The sequence below is a fragment of the Amblyomma mixtum genome, chromosome 5, assembly GCF_055824585.1.
Source record: "Amblyomma mixtum isolate Tamu chromosome 5, ASM5582458v1, whole genome shotgun sequence".
Classification (NCBI taxonomy): Eukaryota; Metazoa; Arthropoda; class Arachnida; order Ixodida; family Ixodidae; genus Amblyomma; species Amblyomma mixtum.
In genome coordinates this window covers 181,629,954-181,656,511 of record NC_143016.1, presented here as the reverse complement: position 1 = coordinate 181,656,511, position 26,558 = coordinate 181,629,954, and positions in this window count along the sequence as shown.

Sequence of the window (26,558 nt, the reverse complement as noted above, 5' to 3'; positions counted from 1 at the left end):
GACCGTCAGGTTAATTATAAGTGAGCTTGAGTGCATTTATTTGTCCAGTACAAAAACATATTCATTAATTTCGGTCTTTAAATTATGCGCAACTAAGCAACGCCGGGCTGGATTCGGCTCGGGCGACCTGGACTCTTTGGTCATTGTTGCTTTTCGCTTGGTGCTGCACGTGCGATGGCTGCTGTAGCAGGGGGGGGGGGGGGAGATCCAAAATATACGGCGCATGATAGTGCGCAAGAAACCTTCGCCCTTATCAAGATATGGGAGGAGTCTACAAGATTTCAGACGGGCTAAACGAAACGCAACAGCATCATAAAGAAACAAAATCGAAGATAGAAAACCTTACAAACAAGTACAAAGAAAGCAACGAGGTGGAATGGTTGCTGTTCTTGAAAGCAACACTTGTGAATCTGAGGAGAGCCTCGATAACATAAGATGTAGCGCGCATGACTTTGGAAGGTAGTTAACTTCGCAGTCATTTCTGGCTTTCTGAACCACATTTTAGCACCATGTCTCCTTGTCCAGCTCCTACATATACATGAAAAGCCGAATAATGCGCAGCAAACTTGTGACACATTTGACGTATTGTTTCCATGCTCCGCTCAGCATTTCTATTATTCTGCTACATTTAGAAGACGTAATGGTGTCGTCTAAAGGCCAAATTGATTTCAGTGGAAACATTTTGCATCTCCTCTCGGCCACTTTTTTGTGTCTTGCTTTTCTCGAGAACTGACAGCACTAACGTGCCCTTTCTTTGGTATTTTGCTAGTCGGCGAGGTCAACATCAACGCATAGACGTGATCACAGTTGAATGCTTGAATGTCATGCAAAAAAAACAACAACAAATATTTCTTGCGACCCGGACATCCTGATGATGACCGCCAAGCGAGACAAGCGCTAGGCAACTTGTTTTATGCTGTCTTTGCAAGCGTAAGTAGCGGCGCGTGCGTCATCATCCCGGCCGCCTTTTGCGTCATATGCTTCTGCTTTGGCTGCGCGTACAGCTGGATCCTGGCGTCGACGCCTTTCAGCCTGCGACCTTTCTCCGTGTTTTGAAGCTGCGGTTTCCTCACTTATCGTGGCAGAATAATCGGCAGGATGTATGGCGCTGCACTTTCGCGTCGCGCATTTATAGCGGCCACCGTCCTGCCACCTTCCGCGACGAGAACCATCCGGAGGGCAGTCCGTGAGGGAATACTCCCGTGGGCCGATTTGAAGCACACGGTACACGGTTTGATATTCTCACAATTTAATTTTGCCTAAGAAGTCCAGCCGAGATGATGGACGTCATATCCACACTTAAAAGTAACGGGCCATGCAGAGGAGATGACATCAGGAAAAGCCTGTTACCTGTGTAGCGTAAGAAATATGTCACCTCCTTTAGCACATCTGCTACCTCGTCTTATCGACTGGCGTACTTGTGCTCGTGAAAAAGGTTACAGTGGTGGCTATGCATTAAAGGGGTGCTTTAAATTAATTCATAATATGAGACCCATCTCAACCATTCATGTTTTTCTAAACTCGAAGAAGGTATTGTAATTAAGAGAGTAGTTGGGCACCTGACAAATACTGATGCGTTATTACAAAAATTCGATTTTCGGAAACAAAAATCAACTTAGCAGGTGTTCTTTTTACATGACAAAGACCATATAATTCAGAACACTCAAATACCGATTTCTATTTAGGAGTGTCTTTGGAATTCAGAAAAGCCTTTGACTAATTAATCACAACATTTTGCTCAAAAGGTTACCTTGGTAAGGCGTAACAGGAGTGACTTAAGCATTAGTTAAAACTATCTCATCTGATGAACACAGTGGGTTTCAATTGAATAATTTTGTTCACGGTTTCTTTATATAAACGGCCTGGTTCCTCAGGGGGTCAATCCTAGGTCAATTTTTTTTTGTTCTGTGTAATAACGGCAAATTTAATACCCCCCACACGTCGTCTATAGTGTTATGTACTGGTGGCACAAGTGTTTTCTTCTCTGGGCGTAACATTGAAAACATAAGTAATGCCGCCAATGATCGATGGAGCGTCTCAACTGCTCGTTAAATTCTAATCGACTGGAATTAAGTTTAGAGCAAACAAAAATATGTAATATTCAGACACAAAGACAATCAGCTCATATGCAGTAATGAGTTAACATTCGACGTGGAATCATAGAAAATAGGCTGTGTGTAAAATATTTATGTGTGTGGCATAAAGAGGGTGTTAATTGATAAGTTCACGTACAGTCCCTTCGTCGGATATTCGCAGGATGGGAACGCTTAATATGTTCTTTCTTCCGCCCCCTACTACGCTTTCCCATCTATTGGAATCCACTCTGTTAACCTTAAAGGGACGCTGAGGAGATGTTGAAGTTGGTTGGTAGAGATAGAATACCAGCTCTTAAAGACAAAAACACTACTCTTTATGAAAACATAGCTCTTGTAAGGTAGAAGAAAGCAAGAACTGAAATACAGGTATCCCGGCCACTCGCCAATCTCGCAAGTATAAACATGGTGGTGAAAGTGGAGAAAAAACACCGCAGATCTCTGAGGCTGACAAACGTACATGAGTCTTACGTGTTTGGTCGATATAAAGTGTATAAGCTTTGTTGTGAAACTACCAGACAACTTGAACGATGCATGCTAATTAAAACCTGCAATTGGCGGCGCAACAGGCGGCCAACTGAGTTTCTGTATGTGAGGGTGCTTCGCGTCACTGCGTTCTGCTTGCCTGCGTGGTTTCGTGAGGCGCCTCGATATACATGGTCGGAGCAGCAGAGGACCTCCAAGTGCCTCTCTAAGTGCTCCCTTGAAGAAGTTCGTGCAACTACACACAACTGCAACAAGGAAGTAGAGTTGTGCCCAGCCAATCTTCAACGCGCCTCCTTGTTACCAATCGCGCCGCTCGGCGTGTTCGCTTCGCCAACGTGTTAAAGCGCTGGGCTGCATAACCGGCCCTACGAGGACTATTGTTACACAATTTAAATATGCCCGCACGTATCAATCGCTACACATCAGTCGTGACGATGCCTCGACGGTGACAGCGACGCGGCCGACTTCTCGGCGCTCGAAATTTCTTGCCGTACCCGGAGCCTCAGCCCTCAAAAGTATCGCAGGCTGTGTGGGGTTGAAATCGCTGATTGCAGGCCGAAGTTCATTGCGAGAACATCGTTGTCGGAATTGGGAACAGAATCCACCGTAACGTTGCTGCAAACGTAAGCGAAGCGACCACGGATGATAGAAGCCTTCAACGTCACGTCGGCAGTAATTTTCATTTCGGCTGCGGCTAGGCGGGAGCGAAGCGCTCGCCGCAAGCAATTACGGGGTCCGCGTTTCCGTTTAAGCAGCATTACGTCATTCTTCTCCTATATCTACATCAGTGAGTCCAGAGTTTCAATTGTAGCGGCGGCAAAAACTTTTTCCACTCCGAATCCAAATATATTAGCAATAAATGCACATTTCGCTGCTGAAAAAGCGACAACAAAGGAACAAAATGGCGAACAGTCATATTTTACTGAATGATTGCTTCGTCCTCAGTGCCCCTTTAAGGACCAGCGGATATCTCTTGCCTTCGCATTACATACCCTGCCCAAGCGCACTGCTTCCTCCTTTTTCCGACTAGGATGTTATTAATCCGCTCTTGTTCCCTATCCTTCTTTGCTTGCTTCCGGTCTCTAAATGTTACACCTATCATTTTTTTTCCCATAGTTCCGTGGGTCGTCCATAAAAAGAACCCTTTTCGTTAGCCTCCAGCTTTCTGCCCCATAGGTGAGTAGCGGTAAGAATGAGCGGTTGTATACTTCTCTCTTGCAGAATATTGGTAAACTGCTATTCAAGACCTCAGATAATCCGCCGTATGCGCTCCACCGCATTTATATTCTTCTAGCTATGTCTCGCTCATGGCCGGGATCAGCGATCACTAACTTCCCTAAGCAGACTTATTCCCTTACTACTTAAAGCATCTCGCTACCAATTATGAACAGCTATCTCTTTCGAGACTGTTGAAAATCACTTTGGTCTTCTGCATGTTAATTTTAGACCCATCGTTCTGCTCTGCAGCTTTAACTTATTATTCATGCTTTGCAGTTTGTCTGCTCAGCGACTTAGCAAGGCAAAAAGAGACATTATGCTTTTATTGATATTGCTGAGCAATAATATTAGTCTCCTGGAAAAACTGCAAACATTTAAATGAAATCAACCATGTGGTTGAAGAAAGTTGTAAAAATTAATTTCCTTCACTCTGTTAACAAATAGCTTTTTTGTGCAGTCTGATGTTCCTTTTTAAACCCAGCCAAGAGAAGCATCAGAGCACTAGAGAACACAAGACAGGGCTGGACTATGAACTGAAATTTCATTGAAGGAAAGAAGCGAGACTCGCACAAAGATACAGGCGCTTATGACCTTAACCAGTAAAAGGGCAGATGTAAAACGACAGTCGCAGTTGTGTTAGTACATCTAAACAAGTAAATTTCGTGCTGTGAAGGTCATTCGATGGCTCAGACACGCGTCTTTAGTCTTCGCGTGTTGCTACGCCGCCGATTAAGCTTTACCGGAAAGAATCCGCTTTTTTTTGTTGATGTACTAGCACAATGGTGATTATCGTTTGATATGCGCCCTTTCATTGGTTAGGATCATGTGCGCGCGCATCTTTGTGCGAGTATTGCCTGTTTCCTAAAATAAAAATTCAGTTCATAGGACAGGCTTGTCTTGAAGGAGCTAGACACCGCAGCGGTAACGGGACAGAGAAAGAAGACGACACAGGGCGGTACTTGCAACTAAAATTTTATTTGAAACTTCATGGCTTTATAAAGACAGAGGCACGTGTGATCTTGCCATCGGGTAAAAAAGGATGAATGAAAAGCAACAGATAACAACACCTAACTGACAACAATGCACAGGCAAGATATGCGAGTCACAATGTACAGAAATCAGACTTTAAAACGTTATGCAATGCTCATCATGCGAGTCACAATCTACATATACCAGAAGTGTTAAAAACCGTCGACCGCATGTGGAAGCATGAAAACCACAAGACAAAGGAAGAAAAAGAACGTCAAAAGGAAGCCACCCAACCTGTTACCTGTCAAGGAAACCCAGTTCTTTTTGGAGGATGGAAACCGAAGGCGAACTAACGCATTCATCCGGTTGCGAGCGCAAGATGGCAATGGCCTCTACAATCTCTCTCTCAAGCTGCCCCTTCCTTCTTCCAACAATCTGGGTCTGGCCGAACTGAGGGCAACAACCCCGACACTTGCGGTAATGAACAGGCAGATTCGAACCCCCCGCCTCCCCCAAGGAACGCGCATGTTCTCTCAAGCGATCATTTAAGCACCTACCGGTTTGTCCAATATAAAAACGCCCACAACTGAGGGGGATCTTGTAGATTACCCCTGTTGCACATGCGACACGCTTATTTTCTTCCAAATGTTTCTTGCCGCAAGTTCCTCGAATCGAGTCCCCTTTTCCCACTAGATTGCATAATCTAGAGAGCTTACAGGGTGCCGAAAATACAATGTCGATGCCATATTTGCCTGAAATCTTTTTGAGATTATGTGAAACCCTGTGTAGATAGGGAATGACTTCCACTTTTTTCTGGCCGGCTGGTTCTTGGGAAGCAACTTTTTTCTTTTTACTGAGCTTATTGGCCACTGGGCGTTGTTCCAGTTACCTTCCTCGGCAACGCGAAAGTTCCTGCAGAAGTGGAGGCCGTATTACAGCATGGCCCCAAGTACAGCTTGGAACCATCGGTGGACAAGTATGACCTTCTAGCGTCCGTGCACAGAGTGGCCAACAAGGCTCCGGCTGAGGAGAGGACATCCTGCCTTTTAGAAAGCGTCGATAGCTTGCGAAAGAATTTCACCAAGAAGTCTGGTAGCTCAAAAGTTCTACGTGAAGTTGCCTGCTACTTCCGGGAGAATGACCTCGCTCTTGTCCAGGCTGACAAGGAAGGTGGCTTCACCGTACTACCGCAGAGCCTATTTCAAGAAAAAGCCATCAGTGCCGTGAGTAAGAACTTCAAGCCTGTATCTGAAAAACCTTCCAAAGTTAAGAGCAGGGCAGTGGCTCTTTTAGATAAACTCAACTTACAGAAGCTATCAAAACAGGTGCTGGGATGTGATTTGAACTTTCTGAGCATCTTCTTTACGGCAAAGATGCATAAAGATCTGTGCCCATTCAGGGCTATAGTTAGAGAAAGAGGAAGCTGGCAGGCCCAAGTCAGCAAGTTCCTTAAAACACATTTGGGACAACTAAAGCCTGAGGATCCTTTCAAGATAGCTGGTTCTGACACCTTGGTTGCAGCATTGAATTCTGGTGTTCCAAGTGCCAACTGTGCGTTGTCCGTCGACGTGGAAGAGTTGTTTTACTCGAATCCGCACGATTAACTTTTCAGCGCAGTAAGAGAACTGATTGACGTTACCGGCGTGGTTGAATTCCAGAATACCTGTGGTGTGTCTCCTGATTCTTTTATGGAGCTGCTCGCTTTTTATCTTGATTCTACTTTTGTTTCCTTTGGCGAGAAATTGTATGTGCAGAAAAAAGGAATTTGTATAGGTTCCAGTGTAGCGCCAGTGCTGTGTGAAATATTTCTTGCGCGTCTAGGTCGAGTGCTCGAGCTCAAGCTAACCCAACTTTTCATAGCAAAGATAATCAGATATGTAGACGACTTGTTAATTATTTTGAAACTTTCTTCTCATGACTCTTTGACAGAAGTAGCTGGCAAGATCTTAAGTGTATTCTCAAACTGTTCACAATTTCTCAAATTCACTCTAGAACTTCCACAAAACGGATCTATTCAGTTCCTGGATTTAAAGTTATCTTTTAACAGAAGTGATCATGTGTGCTGGGCCTTCCAACCTAGGTCAAAGAAAGCATTCCTGCCTTTTGATTCCTCCCACTCCAAGGTGGTAAAGCGGGGTATTGCCTCCTCCTGTTTTAGATCCGCAGTTTTAAAATCATGCACTCATATGTTGAAGTCCAGTTTTTCCCTTCAAGTAGAGCGGCTGGAAAAGGCAGGGTACCCGAGGTTTCTGTTAACTGCGGTTGCTGAAACAGGGGCCAATAAGCTCAGTAAAAAGAAAAAAGTTGCTTCCCAAGAACCAGCCGGCCAGAAAAAAGTGGAAGTCATTCCCTATCTGCACAGGGTTTCACATAATCTCAAAAAGATTTCAGGCAAATATGGCATCGACATTGTATTCTCGGCCCCCTGTAAGCTCTCTAGATTATGCAATCTAGTGGGAAAAGGGGACTCGATTCGAGGAACTTGCGGCAAGAAACATTTGGAAGAAAATAAGCGTGTCGCATGTGCAACAGGGGTAATCTACAAGATCCCCCTCAGTTGTGGGCGTTTTTATATTGGACAAACCGGTAGGTGCTTAAATGATCGCTTGAGAGAACATGCGCGTTCCTTGGGGGAGGCGGGGGGTTCGAATCTGCCTGTTCATTGCCGCAAGTGTCGGGGTTGTTGCCCTCAGTTCAGCCAGACCCAGATTGTTGGAAGAAGGAAGGGGCAGCTTGAGAGAGAGATTGTAGAGGCCATTGCCATCTTGCGCTCGCAACCGGATGAATGCGTTAGTTCGCCTTCGGTTTCCATCCTCCAAAAAGAACTGGGTTTCCTTGACAGGTAACAGGTTGGGTGGCTTCCTTTTGACGTTCTTTTTCTTCCTTTGTCTTGTGGTTTTCATGCTTCCACATGCGGTCGACGGTTTTTAACACTTCTGGTATATGTAGATTGTTACTCGCATGATGAGCATTGCATAACGTTTTAAAGTCTGATTTCTGTACATTGTGACTCGCATATCTTTCCTGTGCATTGTTGTCAGTTAGGTGTTGTTATCTGTTGCTTTTCATTCATCCTTTTTTACCCGATGCCAAGATCACACGTGCCTCTGTCTTTATAAAGCCATGAAGTTTCAAATAAAATTTTAGTTGCAAGTACCGCCCTGTGTCGTCTTCTTTCTCTGTCCCGTGTCCGCTGTGGTGTCTAGCTCCTTCATGTCTCACCAACTGTCCTACACATCTACCCTCCTAAGGCTTGTCTTGTGTTCTTCTAATCTCCTCAGTTGTGTCTCTTGGCCGGTTTTAAGATGAATCAATACCAACTCGCCCACTTGTCAGCCTCTCCTGAAGAATGCATTACTTCCTGTGTTGTAGTTCGCGGCGCGCTTTGGTAGCTACGGCCTTTGCCACGTAAGAATGCTCCCTTTTGCTGCTGCATCTGAGAGAGCTGCGTGTCTCAAATACCAAAGGAAAAACAAATAAATTAATGAATCCCTCTACGGTTGCATCGCTCTAACGCCGCCGCTGAGGCCTGTGGCGATACCTTAAGAGCTATGTTCTAAAATTAGTTTTTAGGAAAGCAAAGGCACAGGCCACGGTGAACATGCTCTACAAGGCACAAGCTAACGCCACCTGCCCTTCGGGGGCCTTCGCTAGCCACGCGGGACGACATACACCAGAAGCGGGGAATGAAGGATTTCAGCGAAGCAAAGGAAAGCATGGGTGTTGCTTTCTCCTTTCTTTTTTTGGGGGGGGGAGGTGGAGGTGGGGTGGGGCTTTAGCCAACAGGGAATTGATAATTTAATTATTTTACAGGCGAAAGATAAATTATTACGAAGCAGAAGAAAAAACCACCTCATGCCACTGGCAGGATCAGAATCCAGGACCTCCGAATTTCACGTACGGTTCTACCAACTCGGCGACGGCGGCCGCTGCTCAATCTGCGTTTTGGACTGTTTATAATGAGTGTAAATTAACCTCAAGAGTGTTAACCAGCGACACCGTCGTCCATAGCGGTCGACATAGTACGTGCTGTGTTAAAGCTAGTGTCACGTGGGACGCGATCGAACGGTGAGGACGGAAGTTATGCGAGAAACCTCTTAAGCTACCTAAGGCATAAGTATTTAGAGAACCGAGGCCCCCGCTAAGTTGTTGAGCTGATAAGGGAAGCGAAATGAGGGGCTCTTTATGGCATAGAGACGAAGGAGGTCAACAGCGAAAGCAACGAAAGCATAGGGTTCTATCTCATGCCGCACATGGGATCCGAACTCACGACCTCCGAACAGCCGCCGCTGTAGCATAGTTGGCAGAGGATGGTACGCGAAATTCGGAGGTTATGGGTTAGCATGCCACAGGCGGCATGAGGTTGTTTTACGCGACAGCGTATACAGCTCGGTCGGTAGAAAAGCTGTCGGCGTAGTAGTAGTTGCGAGCACCGCGCGTCGAAAAAAATAGTATCCTGCCAACCGTTTCCCGCAGAATATTCAGGATAGTGATACGATTCAGCGTTTCGCCGCAGCATAGATTTAGACGTTAGGGCCTAGCTAACGGCAGGGACTCCACCTATAATCGGCGGCTGCGTATCTTGCGCGGTTCGGGGGCCTACCAACACAAAAGAGACTGTTACTGCGTCATTTCCTTTGCTCAAAAAACCAGTTTCGAATTTGTCCAACGGGCAAGGTGTCGCGCTGAATGGGAGATGGCGCTCCATAGACTCCCGGGCAGTGCTGCAAGAGAATGTCGCGTCCCACTCTTAAAAGCGAAGCTTAAGCACCCACCGATTTTTATATCCTGCTTTCTAATCAATTACCTTTCAGCCATAGAAAAATCACACCAATAATTTTTCTCAGAATAAGACCACAAATTGCATAAAAGGGAACAAAAGATTGAAATAATCCCCTATAGTTTCCTTGGTTTCGCTCACTGTTGGCTTTCTTTATTTCTATTTCATAACCAACCCCACATTTCCTTTCGCTTATCTACTCAAAAGCAGCGAATTATGCCTAGCGCGCTGCCCTGCGCTATGCAAAACTTCGAAAGGCGGCTCATCAAGGATGCGTCAAGATTCGAGTGCGGCTATAGCCGGATCAGTGTGTGTGAATGTGTGGGATACAACTAAAGAACAAAGCGGCAGATGCCCTCAAAGGAGGCTCTCCGGCAAAGGCGTCGACGGATGTTCATGACGCCACGGTTAATCCCATTAAGCCACTGTTCTCCCACCACCTGCGATTTCACCCTAGCATGTCCAAGAGGATCGGTCAAGGGGGAGATGGGCAGAATCGGTCAAGGGATGAATCTGCGGATGCCCTATGGCTGGAGGGGCTCCTTTAAGGGGCATTTGTCGCTTCGTTCTTGAGTTGTATTCGACAATAAAGCCATCTACGACTCGTCCTAGAATGAGGTACGCCTTTTCTGCAGCATATTTCATATTTGCATCTGCTTTAGACGAAGAGAAAGATAGTTAATTTTTACGGCACTTTCGCGCGTTCAATCGTGCTGTTATTGAAACTGAAATTGAACTTTATTTCGTCGAGGCGGAAAGGGACTCGAACAAAAGTGAAAACATATCACTTGACGTAGTTCGAGCCCTCATTTACAAGGCATACAGTAGTTGCACATGTACATATTGCCCGACGGTTCTGTGCACAGTACGCGCCGTCGACCCCAGCCAGAAGTAGTGCACGTACTGCGTATGAAGCTCTTTTTCACGCACTGACAGCGCTTGCACAGTTGTTTCGGTTTTTGTTTTTTTCGCACAGGCTGGTTTCCCCCTGTCATTTTGCCCCTTCGATTGTTGTTCCCCTACTTCCTTCAGTTAGCTCGTGGCGTCGTAGTGGTTTTCCGTATTCCCTTTCTTTTTTTCCGGGAGGGGGAGTAATGCCACCAGGTGGCCCCTGGTGGCATCAGAAGAAAAAGAGGTGAGAGTTGGCTCACGCGCCCTGAGGGCTGATTCTGTTAGCGCTGCTGGCGAACGGTGTCTCCTGCCTTGGTTCCGTGACAATATACAGCAACATAATTAAGACAACATACACACATAGCAAGTAAATCAACATTTTCCTCGCTGAAAAAAAAAAATTTGTTGCTCGCATTTTACGTCAAAGTCTTATTTTGCACAACAGTAAGATATCTTCATCATATCAAGATTAGATTAATACACTTGAAAGAAAAAAGCATCAGTATACAATTCATAGCGAGCATAACCATCACTATCTTTGTGTAAAAAAAATTCTTCAAGGTTTGGGTGATAACGCTTTCGATATATATATTGTGTTTATGGAGATAATTTAACAAGGTTAGAATTGAATTTTCGAGCATTTGACGGCTGATGGTTGTGCGCATGAATGGAATTTTCCAAATTTCAGGTTACCGCGATGTAGATCTACCTTCTTTCAAGCTTAGATTCGATATGGTTTGAATGAGGACCTCACTGTTTTCGACATCCTGTTTGTATCTTTTGGCTAAGATATAAGACTACAGCCTATGCATAGAAAGTACTTTGAATTGCATAAACAGGCTTGCAGTGCGTGCATAACGATCTACCCCTGCGATAAGGCGTGCTGTTTTTTAAGGCGGAAGCCTTTAATGTCTCATCGTTGTAAGCAGCAGTTGTCGACAGAAAATGTCACGCTTTTCAGTTGGTGGAAACGGTCGTGACGTCACAGTGCGCGAATTTCAAACGGGGCCAATTGCACTTTGGCTAGTAACCATGCAACCAATTGAAGGGATCGTATAGTGATGCTCCAAGTAAGTGGGACTGGTTTTAGTTCATTGCTTAATTATCCAATTAGCCTAATTAGCTTTACTAGTCAGGCCATATAAATAAATAAACCGATTAAGAAATTGATCGAGCTCAGGAATCGAACCCCGGCCTTCGGCGTGAGAGACGAGCATGCTATCCACTCCGCCATGCCAGCTCGATGGTTTGGAAAGAACAAAGGCGCGTCTAGTGAATACGGTGTCTTCACTCACTCTCATCCTCCTCCATTCCCTTCCGGCGAGGTTTAGGTGTCCACCGACAAATGAGTGACAGAGACATTTCCTTTCCTCAAAAACCAATTTACCGACGAGCGAGGCGTAGAACCGAATGGGCGATGGCGTTCTATGGACTCCTTGGCAGCGTTGCAAGACGCTGTGCGTTCCACTCTTAGGGGCGAAGCTTAACATCTTAACCACACATCAGTGACCACACTTTAGGTCAAAATAGTGCTCCCCTGAATTTTGACGGGTGTCCACCGAGATATGTGAGACAGTTACTGCGTAATTTCTTTTCCTCAAATACAATTTTCATTTTCTTCATTACGGCTCCTCTTTATCTATATTCTCTCACTCCCACTTCCTCCCTTCCTCTACGGTGTGGTTCAGGTGTCCACCGAGATGACAGAGAATTACTGCGCCATTTCCTTTCCTCAAGAAGCTTTGCGTTCAAAGGGCAAGGCATCGCGCCGAACGGGTGGTGGCGTTTCGTGGACTCCCTGGCAGCGCTACAACGCGCTGTCGCGTTCCACTCCTAAAGCCCAAGCTTAAGCGGCATTAATTAGCAGTTAATTAGTATTCAGGCATTAATCAGTAATTAACAATTAATTACTGATTTGCCATCACTTAGTAATTATGTGACGCCACCAGCGCCACAGAAACAGCGAAGGTGATGCGGAAAACGCTTCCGCCTCTACCCACTTTGGACAGTCAAAGTGCCCCCTGAATTTGTTTTTTTGTAGCATGTGAATTTGTTCATTGATGGCGGTCCAGGTCCATTGATGGCGCCACCGCCGGCCTTCATCTGTAACCCGGCGTTGGCGGCTTTCGGTTTGTCGATCTCGGCGCAGACAATCACGGGATTGTACTATAGGCGGCCGAAACGGGCAAGTACCGTCGCCAGAATGATTACGAAGCAAAGGTTACTGCAATGTACAAGCTCCACGCGCAGTTTCGCCGTAAACTATCGGGCGGGAATTTTAAAAAATTCACGAGGTAAAGGGGATTCAATATAACCCTCATAAAAATGGCACACGCACTCGCAAAAATCCCAGACCTAGAACACTCTTTGTACGCGGACGATATCACCCTTTGGACCACCAAGGGGAGTATAGCCATGATACAAGATACGCTACAACAAGCGGCAGATGTAGTAGTAGAGGAGGCACAAGCCACGGGTCTCGCGTGTTCCGCCCAAAAATCTCAAGTCCTCATCCTACACCCAAACCGTCAAAGGAAAAATAAAGCGCCTGAGATCAAAATCTACGCGGAAGGGGCAGCCATCCCAGAAGTGGAAACACTAAGAATCTTAGGAATGCTGATACAGTCAAACCAAAAAACGACACGTTAATTAAGAAACTGAGGAACACTGTCAACCAAATCTCCTTCCTCATCAGACGCACTGCGAATAGGCGAGGAGGAGTTAAAGAAGCCGAGACCAGGAGATTAATACAAGCCTTCGTTCTTAGCAGAGTCAACTACACTACACCATACGTCACCCTCACAGTGAGAGAAAGAGACGACCTGGATTCTCTAATTAGAGAGTCCTACAAAATTGCGCTCAACCTCCCTCGTCATACTCCACATGAAAAACTATTACAGTTAGGAATTCATAACACCTTAGCGGAAATGATAGAAGCACACCTCACAGCACAATATGAAAGACTATCAGGCACTGAAATGGGACGTTTCATCCTAAAGAAAGCAGGAATACAATATGAAGGAATCCGTACATACACCTTGCCTATTCCAAGACACGTGCACAAACACTTAACAGTCCCTCTTCTGCCCAAGAACATGCATCCACACTACGATACGGACAGAAGAAAGGCTAGGGCACAAAAACTTCACGAAAGATTTTCAGTTCAGAAAGACACGGCGCACGTGGACGTGGCAGAACATGCGGACAGAGACACCTTTTCTCTGGCAGTTGTCGATCATCGAGGTTCTCCCCTTGCATCGGCGACAATAGATAAAACAAAATTTCCGGAGGAGGCCGAAGAAGCTGCCATAGCTTTAGCCATTACCTCCACCACTGCCAAATACACCATAGGTGACTCCAAAACAGCAATTCGAAATTTTGCAAAAGGAAAAGCCCACTCAGCAGCCATCAAAATCTTACAAAAAATCTCCAATACCCGCCAGATAACATTGATCTGGGTCCCCGCCCATTCGGACCATCCTGGAAACGAGGCGGAGCACCAATTTTCCCGAGGATTTGTGGTTAACCGGGAGGTGCGCTACCCCGAGCTCAGGTCGGCCAAGGAGCGAATGACAACCTACAAAGAAATTACTACCCACTTCAAGAAAGAAAGACAGATCTTCCCAGAACCACATAAATCCCTGAGTAAAACACAACAAGTCAGTTGGCGGCAGCTCCAAACAGACACTTTCTTTAATCCGTACATGTACTCCATATGGTTCCCGGAGCAGTACAGCCCCGTCTGTTCTCTCTGTGGGCACCAAAAGGCAGACACACCGCACATCCTATACTCATGTACTCAAGACAAGCCATCGCACAGTCTGCAGCTCTCTACCCAATCTCAGTGGGAGGCCGCGCTGCTCGGATTGGACCCGGAGGTTCAACTTCGAGACACAGAGCGAGCCGAAGAGTTCGCCGAACGACAAGGTCGGTCGGCCACCTGGCGTCCGGCCTAGAAGAGGAGCCCACCGCGGGGAGGGGAACATGACCCCAATCCGCGCCTAAGACCTCTTCTTTAATAAAGTTTACCTCCTCCTCCACAGCACTGTGCCTGAAGCTCCAACGTGATACGGAACTGACAGTTTGTACACAAATGCGGATTCTGTTGTTACGTGTAAGCTGAGGTTGACAATGTCGCATTATCCGTTAGGGAAAAATATTGTGCGCGAAGGAAAATGCGCGCCTCTCATCCATACTTTTGGAGTAATCATTGGTTGGTTAGTTTATGGGGTTTAACGTCCCAAAGCGACTCAGGCTATGAGAGACGCCGTAGTGAAGGGCTCCGGAATTTTCGACCACCTGGGGTTCTTTAACGTGCACTGACATCGCACAGTACACGGGCCTCTAGGAATTTTTCCTCCAAAGAAATTAGCCTCCGCGGCCGGGATCGAGCCCCGCGGCGGCTAATTTCTTTGGAGGAGAAATTCTAGAGGTGCGTGTACTGTGCGATGCCAGTAATCATTCGTTGAAGGCCAATAACGTGTTTTGATTCAAACTACCGGTACTACTGACGTCAAACAAATGCGAACAGCGGAGCAATGGCCAAAACTTGATGATTACACTCTGTGCCTGCCATCATCACAGATAAACACGCTCATCCGTTTTGCGGTGGTTTTGCGAATGTTTTGTCGATTTGCCACTGGAGCGCCGCATTTACGCTTTCCGTCGATCACAACTTGCTCAGTGAGGCTTCGCTGGCGACAGCGGGTGTAGGTCGCTTGGATGAAGCGAGCGCTCTTAGCTCCGTGGCCTGCAGCGCTTTGATTTTAATTCCGTCATCGCCCTCTTATCAGCGTCTGGTTGCAATGCGTAAAGGAAGAAGCAAATTATGGCCGTACCACCACCAAAAATGTGGCGCTGAAGTGGCAAGGCGAGAAAACAACTATCGAAAAAATACAAACAAAAAAAATCGCAGACCGCAAGAGCGTGCCTGCCTCTCATGTCTGCAGGTAAAATGAGTAAATTTGACCTCTGCCTCGCGCTCCGCTGCTCGCATTTCATCTGACGCCGATAGCACGTCGCGTTTAGGCAGCTTCGCGTTGTTTTTTTGCTGGTCCCTCCCTTCGCCATTGGTTTCCAAAATAGGTTGGAAGGCGCGCAGTCAATAAAATAACATAAATGAATAAAGTACTTTACCGCGTTGCTCGTTGCTTCACTTGTAGTTATATTTAGCCGCCCGAAGGCCAACTTGCTGACGCTCGTGCAGCGGTGACGTCTCACCCAGCGGCTTTACTGACCGTAGGAGAAACTATGGGAGCTCTCTCCAGTGCAGAGCAAGAGAGGTTCAGTTGTTGCTCAAGATGGCATTGATTTATGGTGTTCTATACGTTCTGAATGTGTTTCATATCTAGCTGATGCTGCTCGGGACCTTCCTTATTCCTGCACTCGCTAATGAGGTTCTTCACAGGCGGCCCGGTACTGAGGGAAGCATGGAATCCACTCTCCCGACTCCCTCTCCACCACCTTACTAAGGGTAAGCACCTGCTTGGTTCATCCATTCTACTAGTGGCTAGGAGTAAAAAAAATATCCAGCAGGGGTAACTTTATAATACTCTACGCAGCAAATGTAGCGCATACCTCTCAAGCTTTTGTTGGAGCTCACTACCATGCCATTTACACTCAGCGCGGTTTGGAGAGTACCGTGAAGTTGGCTGTTTTTATTGAGAGGCATGTTCGTCTGGATCATTAGCGCTCTTTTGAGGCAAAAAACGGCGAACGATGCCAAACAGTACAAGGTACAGACTAGTTTTGCTTTATATAGTTCATTAGGGATTTGGCCCCAAGAGCAGTGACAGAAGGGCTCCGGAAAAAAAGCGAGAATTCTGGAAAAGAAAACTGCTTTTCTGTCCATTGTTTGAGCGATGAAAAGCAGGAATGAAACAGGTCATGGTCTAGAGGGCCTGTAAATAAGATATAGAATAATTATTCCTGTCAACGTAGACAATTTTACGGATGAGTGCATCAAAAAACAATAAAGTTAGAAAATGGGCTTAATTTGGTATTATAATTCAGTTCAAAATTACTCAGGTTTCCGCCATTGCAGCATTATTATCTGCGAATTCGTAAGGAAGACTTAAACAGGAAACATATTGCGATTCTGGTGTAGATGAGATTGCGACTACACATTGTGAACATTTTACTAGGTTTTTTTTTTAATGAGCGGCTACTACTTCGTTAGCGCATATCTCTACCTAGAAATTTCCTTATTCAAGAAAAAAAAAGATCTTGCATTCCTTACTGGCCTTAGGGATATGAGAACTCTTCTTTCTCACTTTACAAAAAAATTCATAGCCGCTGAGTGCCATGTTTGGTGAAAATAGGGAAGCGAAGTGCGAGTACGTCACAAGACTATCATGCATTCCAAAGCGTGTAGACACCATAGAGTCCTTATTTTGTTGCGGAAGCAACACTACGCTAGGTGTGAACAATTTCACGGAGCACCGGAAAGCCCCAACTGCGCATGCACGAGTAGGGAGTGACGTCAGAGCAGCGCGGAGCCGCCGCCGCTCCTCCGCTGCGCGGGTGACTCAGAGTTGCCGTCGCCGCTGCGCCAGCAGTGCATTCTCCAGGAGGAGTGACGTCACACGGCGCACAGCTGCGGCGCTGGGGCCACCTCCGGCTCCTCCGCTACGCATGTGACTCAGGTGCCGCCGCCGCTGCGACTGTCCCGCCGTTGCTTCCGCAATTCTACTCGGGATGGCCATTGGTAAAACCACAGCCATCTTTTTCTTGTGCGTTTATTCATCTCCCACTGATGAAAAACTGCATATTAAAAAAGACACCCTCTATGCGACTTGGTCTTGTTGACTATTGGCTTCCGTCGTGTATAATAGAGGCGGTGACCACTGTGCACTGCCCACGGCGACGCAGTTGGTGAAGGACTCGCATCTAATCTAGTAGATTAGTCACTTGTGTTGATCTCGCCGGCAGTGTTAGTCGTGGCGTTATAAAGGCATCATTTGTTATTCAAGTGCAACTGTTGTATGGCGGCTTCAAATAGCGAGGGTCAGGGTGAGTACTTAGGAATTCAAAAAAACAGTTTTTTTTCGAGCCGGCGTGTAACAAGTGAGAAATCATTCATAGTGATGTGTTTCGAGTTAAATGCAGTATGTAGTGATAGTAGCTTTCCCTTTATCTTTGAGTCAGGAAATTTAAGTATGACGGAATGACACCTCTCACGTGAAAAAAGCACACATGCGATGTCCACGTTGGATCGAGGCAGCACGGCATGAATCAACAACTCCTGTAAAGGCTTTTTGCATTTAATGTTCAGTATCAGTCCAAGATTCTTTACCTGTGGTATACCCCGAAACGTTATGCTGTCGATTTCTTAGCCTTTTCCTCGAGCTCATCAAGCCTTTTGTACATCTCAGCTAACTTTGATTTAATTTATCAAGCCTTTTGTACATCTCAGCTAACTTCGATTTAATGCATCTTTTTCATGTTTTTAATTTTATATCCGCAGTTTTTTCCGCCTGATCACTGCAGCTTAGCAGTGCACGAGAGTGGACATCTTTGTAAAACTCAATCACGATTTCATTTCATCAGATGGATTGTCTGGTAGGCTTACTCTGTCAACGGATGCCTGGGAATGAATTGTAGGGCTCGGCTTTGACTCAGTGTCGCCCGAGCGCATGAACAAAAAAAAACACTGAACAACATTCACAACAAATGTTACAGAAGACCCGTGGGCTCATGAACAGCCATAAGCTCCGCCGCGGTGGCTCAGTGGTTACGGCGCTCGGCTGCTGACCCGAATGACGCGGGTTCGTTCCCGGCCGCGACGGCCGAATTTCGAGCCAATTTCGTCTCCTAAAGGACTGGCTTCGACTAAGCTGCTGCAACGTTGCAGGGTTTCGCTCTTCTGGTTTGAAGCCCTTGCAGGAATATCGAAGATCTGTGCAGGCTGGCACGGAGTTTCTGTGGTGCCGCCTTCTTCTAAGCCTTCCCAAGACTGCAAAGAACAAGAAAGGTATGACCTTTATCGTGCTTTTTGGAGGTGCCTTCATTCCACCGGAAATATCTAACGTTTTGAAGCGTGGGCCGAAGTTTGCGGTTGAGTCCCAACGTGAGAAACGAGACCTCCTTGCTTGGATGCACAGTATAGCCGAGAAGACTCCAGATGAAGAAGAACGGGTGCGTTTCCTAGCTGAGGGTGTTCATGCTGTATGCTCCAGCTATTTCGCAAAGCAAACCGAGAGGGCGATTCTGCGTTCAACAGGAAAATGGCGCAAAAGACGTGGACAAAAGAGACAAACACGACAGGACCAGCGTCGTGTTTGTCTCTTTTGTCCACGTCTTTTGCGCCATTTTCCTGTTGAATCATGAACCAACTAGCCCAAACTAGAGTTCTTCTTGAGCGATTCTGCGTGACGTGGCTGAATTCTTCAGTGGGTCAGACTTGGCCTTGCTGCAAGCTGATAACGAGGGAGGCTTCGCCGTTATGCCATGTGAGATGTTCATTGAGAAGGCCACGACATCTGTGCTGAAAAACTTTAGAATGTGCAAGCAGAAAGCGCGGAAGTTCAAGGCCGGGCTGCATCGTTCCTGCGTGACCTGAACCTGTACAAGCTAATGAAATCCGTGATGGAATGCAAGTCAGCTACGTTGAATGTGTTCTTCACAGTGAAAACACACAAACCCCAGAACCCCTTCAGGGCTATCATCCCGGAGACAGACTGCCGGCAGGCACCGGTCAGCAAATCCCTTCAGAGTCACCTGATGAACACGCTTGTGATCGATGAACCTTTCATGCTTGATAGTTTGCGCTCGTGTGCGTGTACGTCCCCCCCCCCCCCCCCCCGTCTTGTGTTTATCTGAGCAAATTTTTCCTGAATATGTCGCTACAGGAACTAGCCCAATGCTCTGATCAACACACAGCAGATCTGTCATCTTCTACGTTAAATTTCTTTTTTATGCATTTTGCAATTCAGTGCATTTTTCCGCTTTGAGGAGACAATATGGGCTGCACTGTTTTAGACGCGCTCTAATTCTGCAATACATGTTTTGGTTTTAGGGTCCCAAGCGCATGATCCGTATTCAAAAATATTGCGCACATTATAAAATTAGTGCTTCTTTTAATTGAGCTGGATATTTTAAATGAATTAGATATCACGTTTACGTCAGTTTCTAGGGCGCATGATTTGTGCCCTGGCCATGCTTTTGAAGCGTAAATAAATGGCCGAAAATTGCGAAATTTTTGAGTAATAGACAAGCCAAGTTTGCAACAAAACGCCGACACAAGCTGGAAAGCACAACCGACAGCATCGCACGTGATTATTCGGAGAGGGTCCATAACCAGCCGTGGAACCTACTTCAATATTAGGAAACAGTAACAAAAGGCAGTCAGTGACTCGTGCTCAACAAGCATTTTTTGCATGGCGATGTTTACGCATGGGGCACTTGAAAAAATGCCGCTACACTAATAACGTGAGAGTTGTCTGGATGTCCAGCGAACTCTGTTCCTGAAGCATTAAGTACACCTTCAGCTTCAAAAATTCCTAGGAAAGCCTCGTTTTTTTCCTAATATCGGAAGCGTTATGCTTAAATCTGCTGTACTGTCTCCATTCTTTCGCTCGTGGGGTCCTTCGAGGATGGCACGATAAGAAACATAGTCAAATTACATCGTTCCCGTTAATAACGTACTAACGTGCTGGCCTCACTCTAGACACTCGTTCTAGATTGTGGGGCTTTAATTTGGAAGATAATACGTTTTGCCCGTTTAAAAGCGGCTGACACATTTCAAAATCGCTGCGCCCCACCTCACGGTCGCGTATGCTACAGAGCGCACGCCGACCACGGCGGGCCTTGCACTAAGAGAACGAAGGAAAAACGCTGTGGCTGACACAAACAAGGCAAATAAAAATAAGCAAAGAAAAATAGAAAAATAAGCAAGAAAAATAAGCTGATGTAGAAGGGTTTACTGCGGAAATAAAAAAACACCGACCACAGAGACGAAACACACACACTAGCGCTATTAAGATAAAATAATAAGTCGCCCAGCAGGAAGTTTTAATTAAGAACAATAACGTCAGCTAAAGAACCGAGGACTTCCGACTCGCCAGCATGGTTACAAGCGAATGTTCGCGCAGGTCAGTGCAAGGGGGAGACTCTGAGGCCGGACGGGACGAGCCCAGGAGGCCTCGCACCCGCTGGCGAAGAGCGGAGGGTGCGTCGACACGTCAGGATGCGGCGAAATCCCAAGACGAGGAGTTCCGCCGTGGCGCTCGTGGCTCTGCGGCGCCGGCGCCCTCCCTTGTGAGTTAAGGTAAAAAAACAAGCTAAGGACGGTGCACCACGAGAAAGCCAACCAAAGGGGAAGCCAACCAAAGGGAAAACCAGCCGAGGGGGCAGCGCCTTTCTACCAGCACAAACAAGAACTGGTTTCCTAGATTTCTTGGGTGGTGGTGGGGCGAAAAAGTGAATTCTTCCTCTCAACCGGCAGCCTCACTGCGATGGTTTCTTCTGAGTCTGCATTTAATTGTTGCCAGTAGTGCATTTCCCACTTCTTCAATAAATTTAACGCGTGTCAGGCTGGCATGCAAGCTTTTATAGCATTTCTTCGAGGTTTGCCGCTAGAAGGGTCTTATTGTTACGGCTGAAGCAACATTTCATGCACAATGGTGGCCAGGCAAATTATGGGAACATCTTCCCGACCACTTTGCCAGCTTTCCGTTTAGGTAGTATTGCGATAAAGCTTTGTTATGAATTTAATAATGAGAAAGCATTTCATGGCTCATCGGCAACAAAACCCGGCATCTGCGCTGACCAGCAGCAGTGGTCTCCTAAATAGCAAAAGATGTCAGCATGGTATGGTATCAAACAAAAATTAAATTTCTTCTGAAGGTCCGTTGAATCGAGCCCACGGCTTCCAGTATTCGAGGGGAGCATGCAACCCATAGGACGCTCAACTGCGTTGCTTCTTGGCGGACAAAGGTAAACCAAGTATACGCGTAGCCTTAGGACTGTATGATAATGAAAACAAAATAACATAAAATAACGATGATTTCGCATTAAAAGCTCGTGTATAGTCTTCCGCGCCCCTTAATTTTTCGTCGTGCTCAGTGCCAAGATGAGGCATATTTATCTGAAATGATTGCAGCTAGACGCACCTATTTTACTTTGTTCGACACTTTTGTGGTTACTTTGCACGCTGTATATCTAAAGTTCGTTGCCAGATGTAAATGGAGCACTGAAGAGAGCAGCACGTATTATGTTCGACGACCGCAGCCGAGTAATTCAGTTCTTTGTTGGCTAATGTTCGCCCAATAAAGCTTCTTTTGTAGGCGCATCTCGCTGACTTCTTGACTTGTGGACTGCCGCAACCACTGCGTGGCAATATTGACAAACTCTATGGCGAGACGTACTTGCAACGGCTATGCCGTCGGCTCAGCTCTCCAAGTAATTAGGGCAATGCATTGTAGCTTAAAGCGGTGGGCGAAATTGTGTAGCACTGATTCTATCGAATGCCGTTTGGAAATCTCGATCGAAACCGCAAAAAACAATGGAGCGTGCGCATGTAGCTCAGCCCTCAGTTATGAGCGTTACGTGGCACCGTGCCGTAAATGTCATCTGCCATCTCGACCTCACGATGAAGCAGCTCTTCAGTCAATGAATTAAGGAATCCATCTTTTATTTTCTCTAACATAGAGAAAGATGAAAAATTAAAGATCGCATGCTTCACATTGGTCCTCTCCCCTTTTTAACTTGGTGGTACTTCAAAGAGACAACAAACAAAGCATTATTATCACAAGCAACAAATAACGAAACGTTCACGCTGCAAACCATATGTTGAGAGGAGATATTGTTTATGGCATAAATAACGATGAAAATAGCTATCGGAGGCGGAAGCGAATATTCTGCAATTTGTTTTGGCTACTGCTTGCAGAAGTTTTGTTGCGTCCACATTTATCGACATCGTGCCTCAAAGCTACAGCATTTGCAAAACCACGCTGCGTGGTTTACACTTCTGTGGCCTGTTATTAACTATTGATAAACGTTTATGAGAGAATGCGCTCCAGATAATTACACTTCAATGTGCTACTTGTGAAGGAGGTAAAAATAGCTTCATTTTTATGATAGACGCGCGCAGATCTCCCAATTTATGTACTGAATACAGCTCTTTGACGTCAGCCGTGTTTCGGGCTTGGCGGGCTCACAAGTTAGGGCTGTTGATTGAACCGAGCATAGCGCGTAATGCTTTTGAGGTTGCGTAGCCTCTTTAGGAGTCTCTTTGGGCTTTTACTGCAGTGTTGGCGGCGCTTCTGTAGGGGCGCTTTCTTGCAGGCGACTCATCTGTGACCAATATCAGTTTGAAATGCCAGTGAATATTATGCATTTTTTCCCGCAACAGTTTTTGCACTCCATAGGTATATTCCAACCAAGTATTTTAAGCAGCAATGGATTAAAACGAGAGGCGACCCAACGCGATCATTTTATGGGCGTTAGAACCTTAAGGCTCGACGGGAGGTTTGGTAGCTACACTCCACCAACTGGACCAGCTGCACGTATACACATGATGGTTGTAGTGATGTTGAAAATGCCATTACTTATCAGCTGTCAAGAACTTCTCCATCTTCAGAAATCCTCAAATGAGAGCTTCCTCTTATCTTCTCTTATCCTCTTATACTCTTATTTTATTGAACAATGATGATTTTTATTGAACAATGAAGGACTCGATTCGCGCTGATATGACTGTCGCTACAATATCCCCCCGTTTCATTATCGGACAAGTCACTGCCAGTGAGATCTACATTGGCTATTTATATGAACCAAGTATCAGAGCATCAGAGCTCAAAACATTGAGTTTGTTGTTTCAGGAGCACGGCCTTGAATGCCTACAGTTAATATTGGCACTCAGTACAATACATGCTCAAAAATTGGTATATCGGAGCAAGGTGACGACATTCGGACATTTTGAGCATTAAAGTGCAATGTCCACATTTCTGTATGCAAAGCTTAGAATTACCGCCGCAGCATTTTATCTTTGACTATTGCAACAAAAAATGGAGGGTCGTTTGCACATTGCCTTACCTGCATTTTTCGCATGCTCAATTGGTGGTGAACTAGCAGTTGGAAAAAGAGCATGCTTCGAACAAATTTCGCTGTATCTAAACAAACTTGACAAGCAGGTTTATAGTATTTAGGGAGCTTATTCAAAAGCTGAAGTTTGCCCTGAATACGGGAGAATAAATAGGTTTAGTTGGCGTCCACATATGTAGACACCATGCCTGCAGGGGATATGAAAAAGGAAGTGTTTCTTGTTAAAACCACTGCTATTCATAGCAGGTGACATCAACTGGGGGATCGACCTGTGAGCCGCCATGGAAAGGGGCATTGACTTGACTGAGGAAAATGTGCCCTTTGTTTGACAGTCACGTATGTTGGTGTGCAGTGCCCGTTCTCATCATTCACGTGCTCATGAATATTTCTAGACCTTCTTCACTTTTTGGTAAAGTTTTCAGCACGACAACGCAGGGGTTGATGGCATCTTTTCACTTCAGACATTTCCACCAAGTGACTTTAAACGCTGCACGATACTGGATGCAAGAACAGAAAAAAGCCACGTGACCATTTGAGGTTATCAACAGAGGAAGGATGCAATGTGCACGAAACGTTGCCATACTACCTGCTCTTTGCCGCATGCTTACGCTCACAATTTTTAACAACCTTCGATGGTTGAAATTAACCTCATTCCAGAGCAATCTGGGATGCCGCGACCCTGAGCTACCAATAACTGCCTGCTTCGGTCTGTGCAGAGCGCCATCGGGAAAAAGCTTCAACGCACTGCAGTCAGACTTCGTTTCCAAATCGAGCGCCATGCATGTGCCAGCGTTTGAGGTGCCTGCTTGATGCCAATCACGCCTGCGCATTGCCTTAGGCTTTTGGAGGGCCGACAACGGGGCTTTATCCTCGTAGTCATCTGCACTTGCAAGACAAAAATGAGCATCGACGTCACTGGATGGCTGTAAACTCCACAATGTAGCAGGCCCAGACCATCATTCCGGAGTACTGCTGAACGCCGTTACACTGAGCTACCAGTAACTGCCTGTTTAGCTCTGTGCAGTCCCTTATGTAGCCTTCATTTATTTAACATCTTTTTTTGATAGATCTCGGCTCTTGGACAACACCGTATGCGATTGACATGATGCGCGACAAGGCACATTGTACTGTAAAGAAAGTTGCGAAGGCATTCTCTGACACGTTGGCACACTTGAAGCCGATCAGGTAGAGGTGCAAAGTTCCCCTGTAAAGGTAGTTGAGAATTAGCTGTAGCCATTGCGGAAATCGATCAAATTCATTAAAGCAAATTTCTAGGAGCTTAAGGCCGATATAGCTGAAGTGACAGAGTAACTAAAAAGGTTAAAAGCAGGAAACTAGAATTAAATAGGGACAACAGTCGCCTAAGATTGAACTAAAAGCAATAAAAAAGTACCGATTAGCTTTGTTTTACAGCAGAAGGCATGATCTGAAAATCAAGGAGCGTTCTGTAGTCGAGGGTGAAAAGCCTGTGTTCACTTTGAATGATATTTCACGCCATCTCCAGGCAGAAATCAAACAGAGGCGCATTAATGTCGTTCACGAAGGGCCATCCATAAAGACCCCAGGTGGTCTAAATTTCCGGAGCCCTCAACTACGGCGTCCCTCATAGCCTTAGTCACTTTGGGACGTTAAACCCCATCAACCAACCAACCAACCATCCATAAAGAAAAAAAAGTCAATTGTCCTGGTCAAATTTTCCTCCCGTACTCTATGAAACAAAAAAAAAATGAAATCGGGCAAAAAGCAGTGACTGAGTACATCTCACCGTGGCTTCACCAGTTAAGCAGAGCACAGCTCACCAGTTTATGTGAAAGAGCATTTCTGTCCCGGAAACGAAGTACTGCTGGGAAAGGCTTCAAGGGCGAAAAGCTGATGCGAAATATGCTGATGCGAATAGCGGAGCGCTCGCACGCATGGCTGACACGCATGGCTAACCTCGCCCAGGGCTTGTAAAGGCTCTTTCCTTGAATGACTTAGAGTTTTGCCCAATTGGAAAACGAATGACTTGCTCGGGGTCAAGTAATCCTGTTACACTGTGATATAGGGAGAGCTAGGAATAATCTAGATAGCTTTTTGCTTATTCATCACAGTACTTATACCGATGCGATGCTGTTGCGCTGAGAGAGGCGTGCCTTAAGGAAGGTTAAAGTGTTGGAATTCCTGGGTACACTTTTTTTCACGACCGCGGGATAGTCATTCCCGTCGCAGAGGCGCAGTTCTTTTTGTTCGAATTGAACTCGGTTTGCTGTGAAAATACAAATTCTGCCAAAGGAATAGTTGGTTATTTTTTTTAAGCACTAAAGTGTAGCATTATTATTGGCGTTATTTACCGGCAACCTAATGGTTGTGTAAATAAATTGTACTCAGTGATAAAAAGTATGCTGTTATCACTTGTGGCTCGTGATCCCCCTATATTAGCACGTTTCAAAAATTAATTTGTCGAAAGATAACTATTGTAATTACCACTGGCTGGTACAGTTTTTATATTATTATTATTACAGTCTTTATATTATAGCGAAGCCGTCTCGAGTAAGTAATGAATCCGCACCCCTGACTGACCACATGCTCTACAACAGGGACATAGACGTGTCGGCTCGTTTCTACGGCATTGCCATTTGGAACCAGAATCTCACTTAAGTGCTTTATTTCTCTGACCCTTTCGGCTGTAACTCCACATTGCCTCGAGGACGTCCATCTCGAAACGATTATGTTCACGTGGAATCTTTGTTTCAGTGAACAGAATTTGAAGAGGTGTTCGATAACGAGATAGATTCTGACAATAAGAATCTGGTGGTAAAAATCACTGACGCCGTCGACCAATCGACTCCAACATACAACACATGTAATTAGGACCCCGATATATGGCCTTAAATTAAAAACCTATACTTTATTTCTTGAAGAAGAAAGATTCGCACTTGGACAAGTGGAGAATTAATCGCGCTAATAATACTACCGTTAGCACTCTCGGTGCTACCTAATTTTGTAGGTCTTAATTATGAGGAACTGCAAGGAACAATGTAACAGAGCAGTTTAATTACACGGCAGCAAAGGTATTTCTTTAAAAAAAATATGGAAAATTC